The sequence below is a fragment of the Colobus angolensis genome, unplaced genomic scaffold (assembly GCF_000951035.1).
Source record: "Colobus angolensis palliatus isolate OR3802 unplaced genomic scaffold, Cang.pa_1.0 Scaffold125, whole genome shotgun sequence".
Taxonomy (NCBI): Eukaryota; Metazoa; Chordata; class Mammalia; order Primates; family Cercopithecidae; genus Colobus; species Colobus angolensis.
The window spans coordinates 3,810,870-3,816,220 of record NW_012113697.1 but is presented as its reverse complement, the minus strand read 5'-3'; positions in this window follow the sequence as shown (position 1 = coordinate 3,816,220).

Genomic DNA, 5,351 nt, shown 5'->3' with positions numbered 1-5,351 from the left:
GGATGGTCTCGATCTCCTGACCTCGTGATCCGCCCGTCTCGGCCTCCCAAAGTGCTGGGATTACAGGCTTGAGCCACCACGCCCGGCCAATTCATTAATTTTCTTTAGGAATTATGTTCATGACATTTACAGTCCATAAGCTACCAAGGAATATATAATGTAAAGTGTCTCTCTCAATCCTGTCCACCAATCACTCAGTTTCTCTCTCTTGAGACAACATTTTCATTATTTTAAGTATCTTTCCAAATAAATTTACAAGTAACTAAATATTACATATACATTTCTCCTTCTTTAATACAAATAGTAGCAAACCATGGTATTCTTCATCTGGCTTTTTAAAAATGTAACAATATATATTGACAGTCATCCCATATCACTACACGAAGAGCTTCCTCTTCTTACAGCTGTGTAGTATTCTCTCCATGTTTATTTAATTGCCCACTAAAGGACATTTAAGTTGATTCTAATATTTTGCTATAAAAATACTATATTCAATAACCTTGGACATATATCATTTTGCAAACATGTGGGAATATCTGTAGGAATACATATCTAGAAGCATAATTTCTGGGTTAAAGGGAATATACATTTTTAATTTTGATAGCCCTTGTTAACTTGCCCCCCACTGAGCTGTGCCAATGTTCATTCCCACCAGCTATGTAGAAGAATGCCAGTTGCCCACACTTTCATCAACATATTGTGTTATTAAACTTTATCTGCTAGATAACTGAGCAATTATATCTCAATGTGGTTTTAATTTACATCTTTTTTCTTTCTTTCTTTTTTTTAGACAAATCTTCTGTGGCCCAGACTGGAGTGCAATAGCATGCTCACAGCTCTTTGCAGCCTCGACGTCTTGGGCTCAAGTGATCCTCCTGCCTTAGTCTCCCAAAGTGTGAGTCACCGTGCCTGCCCACATCTTTGCATTTTTAAAGAGACAATTATATTCTTTTTCTGTGATCCACTTGTTAATTTTCTTGGCCCAATTTTCTATTAGGTTGTTGTACTTTTTCATGTTGATTTGTAGGAATTTTTTTTTTTTTGAAACAGAGTCTCGCTCTGTCGCCAGGTTGGAGTGCAGTGGCGCGATCTCAGCTCACTGCAACCTCCCCGCCTCCTGGGTTCAAGTGATTCTCCTGCCTCAGTCTCCCGAGGAGCTGGGACTACAGGCATGTGCCAACATGGCCGGCTAATTTTTGTGTTTTTAGTAGAGACGGAGTTTCACCGTGTTAGCTGGGATGGTCTCGATCTCCTTACATCGTGATCTGCCCACCTCGGCCTCCCAAAGTGCTAGGATTACAGGCGTGAGTCACTGTGCCTGGCCAATTTATAGGAAATTTTTATTAGTGAAATTAATCCTTTATCCACGTTATAAATTCAAATGTATTTTCCCAGTTAGCAGTTTGTCTTTTGACTTTGCTTATTGTGTTTTTTCCCTAGAGAAATTTTTTAGAAATTTCATCTTTTGACTTGTGTCATTCTTAGAAATGATGGTCTCATCTCATATCTTAAGGATTTCTTATTTTTTCTTTAATACTAAGATTTTTGATCCATTTGGAACTCCTCTAGATTTAAAGTTTGAGCTATGGATTCAAGTTCACTTTTTAGCAAATGTCTACCTTTATTTGAGACCTCACCTTTAATTGTGCTATATTCTCAAAACTATTTGAATCTATTTCTAGTCTTCCTGATTAGTTTTGTCACTCTGTCCATTCATGTGCCAGTTCCACAATTCCACAAAGTTTTAATCATTGTAGATTTAAAATATTTTACTATCTGGCAGAGCTAGATCCCCTTCTCTTCTTTCAGATTTCTTTTTTTCTTTTTTTTTATCATTTTGTCTTATTTTTCCCTACAAAATTTATAATCAGCTAGTCTGTATTTTTTTCAAACTAAGAATGGGAAATCTTTATCCTATAAATTGTGACTAATCCACAAAAGAAGTAATTGTAAGTCATATAAAAAGTAAAAAGCAACTTTGTTTAGGCTTTATAGATAATAACAACATGTTCAAATTCATTCTCTTGAATTAAAGAAGTGACTTGATAAAATTTTACTTAGTAAATATAATAAATTTAGAAAATATATTTCAGATCCATTTTAGGGGTCAGCACTTTGAAATTGGGTAATCTTGTCCCAGGAGACATTTGCCAAACTCTGAAGACATTTTTGACGGTCTTGAGTAGGGAGGAGACATTGGTGTTCTTGGCATCTACTGAGTAGGAGCGTAGGATCCTGCTAAGTACCCTCCAATGCGTAAGACCCACCTCCCCAGACAACTGATCTGGTACAAAAATGTTAACAGTGCAGATGTTGAGAAACCACAATTTAGAGAGAGCAGCAGAAAGATAGTGTTGGTTTGTTGTTGTTGTTTTAACCACAGAGGAGACAAAGATGGAGATGATCTATGAGAAAGAAAAGGTGAGCAAAGGATATAGCAGTGGTAAAGTTCTAGTTCTTTATTGGTGGCATGGTTTGGTTTTGTGTCCCCACCTAAATCTCAGGTCAAATTGTAATCCCTACATGTGGAGGGAGGGACCTGGGGGAGGTGACTGGCTCATGGGAGTGGTTTCCCCGTGCTGTTCTTATGATAGTGAGTGAGTGCTCACCAGATCTGATGGTTTTATAAATGGTAGTTTTTTTCTGCGCTGACACACACTCGCTCTTGCCTGCCACCATGTAAGACATGCCTTTGCTTCTCCTTCGCCTTCTGCCCTGATTGTAAGTTTCCTGAGGCCTTCCCAGCCATGTAGAACTGTGAGTTAATCAAACCTCTTTCCTTTCTAAATCACCCAGTCTGGGGCAGTTCTCTATAGCAGCGTGAGAATGGACTAAAACAATGGTATTAGAATGTACCTATGTTTTGTGAGCTACAGGAAGCAGCCTGCCCATTTTTAGCTAAGAAGCAAAACAGAGTCAGGGAGACAATGATTTTGAACGAACGAGTTGAGTTTAGTTAAAATGATCTTTCTTTGCCCTACTAGGAGCTTGTATCTGAGATACTTCATACGTTAGAAAAGTCAGCAGAAAAAAGGTATTTGAAAAATTTTATATTTGTCATTTTTATAAGTAAAATATTATATATATATCATTATTGCTTCAATGTGTAATACTGGAATTATGTATGAAACTTGCAATCATAGGTTTATAAGACATTTGTATTTATCCTTTATTCTTTTTTAAATATTGCATTGTGAGTATTGCTTATTAGTATTGTATTATAGGTTTGCATATCCTTTAGATATCAAAATAGTTAAAAGTTTTTCTGTCATTAATGTAGTACAAACAAAAGTAAAGTGTTCCTGTAGTATTAATGGGGTATAATTTTCACAGATATATTCAGAGTTAACAAAGCTCTTAGCATCTTAACATAAAGTAAGTTACATTTTTCCTGTGTCTCTACTTTGTCTTTTTGTAAAATGTAATTTAGGTTTTTTCATTCTTTTTTTTTTTTTTTTTTTTTTTTTTTTTTTTTTTTTTTTTGAGACGGAGTCTTGCTCTGTCGCCCAGGCTGGGGTGCAGTGGCCAGATCTCTGCTCACTGCAAGCTCCGCCTCCCGGGTTTACGCCATTCTCCTGCCTCAGCCTCCCGGGTAGCTGGGACTACAGACGCCCGCCACCTCGCCTGGCTAGTTTTTTGTATTTTTTAGTAGAGACGGGGTTTCACCGTGTTAGCCAGGATGGTCTCAATCTGCTGACCTCGTGATCCACCCGTCTCGGCCTCCCAAAGTGCTGGGATTACAGGCTTGAGCCACCGCGCCCGGCCGGTTTTTTCATTCTTGTGAGATTTCTCTCCTGCTCAATTACATTTCTGTGCTGGGTATTTTTTATTTTGCTATTAATTCAAATGTCAGGTAACTTGATTCTTTTCAACATTCTAAAAATGGAGAATTTCCTACGTGTCTAACAATAATTTTTCAGTTATTCTATATTGCTGATAAAGTGCTTCATCAACTATGGACAGAATTTAGTCGCAGATATCTGATGGTTAGAGTAAGCCCACAAACCTGTATGGAACAATTTGGAAAAGAGTAAGGCTTTCTTGAGCTTTGATTGGTTGAATTTGATGTACTGGGACCAAAAGTGACTGACAGATGGTCACAAGAGTTCATGTTGTGGTAACTCCTCTTGAAATGAACATGTTTCATTTGTAGTTTATAAAAAATACAATGTCTGCCAATGTCCTATTCATTGGATATCAAAGATGAAATGCCTCAAAACATAACGTTGTTCACTAGGGTGGCTTTAATAGAAAAGCCAGAGAATAACAAGTGTTGGTGAAATTGCAGAGAAATTGAAACCCTCATACTCTTAGTGGGAATCTAAAATGATGCAGCAACTTTAAAAAGTCTAGCAGTTCCTCAAATGGCTAAACATAGAGGTACCATAAGACTCATCAGTTCTACTCCTACGTGGAGTGGAAGATACACAAGAGATCTGAAAATATACATCCACAGAAAAACTTGTACAAATGCTCATTGCAGCATTATTCATAATAGCCAAAAAGTGGAAGTGACCCAAAATGTCCATCAATAGACCAGGAGAACAAAATGTGATAAATTCATACAATATAATATTATCCAGTCATAAAAAGGAATGAAACACTGATACATGGTACAACATAGATGAACATTAAAAGTATTATGGTAAGTGAAAGAAGTTAGATGCGTATTGTGTGACCACACACTGTATGATTCCATTTATATGAAATGTCTGTAATTAGCAAATATATAGAGACAGAAAGTAGATTCGTGGTTGCTTAAAGCTAGGGGTAGGGCCAGTTGGAGTCCAATGGGGAGCAACTGCAAAGGGTATAAAGTTTCCTTTGGGGATGATAAAAGTGTCCTAAATTTGATTGTTGTGATGGTTGCATAACTGTGAATGTACAAAAACCACTGAATTATACACTATAAATAGGTGAATTATATGGTATATGAATTATAGCTCAATAAAACTTTAAAAAACGCAGTGAAACAAAACAGTATTATTAAATTCAAACCCGATATTGTTACCTACTCTCGAAAGCAAAACCAAACCCACAATGCCCTCCCCCAAGTAATCATTACATTCTACAATCTTGAGTTAGCCAGAGATGCCTGTTGCGATCTCACATTAGACCACATTTGACACATGCCTTTGCACGTAAGGCCCTTCCCTGGCTACGCCCTAGGTGATTCCTTTCTTTTAGACACATTTCAATAAGTCATTATTTTTATCAGAACCTACCCAGTAAGATTGCATTAGTTGGACAAATTCAGACTTAGTTGTTAGAAGTTACAGTACTTGGTTTGTTATTTTGTTCTAGGGAGTAATACAATTTAGCAAAATGTTTAACTTCTGTGTGACATTTTT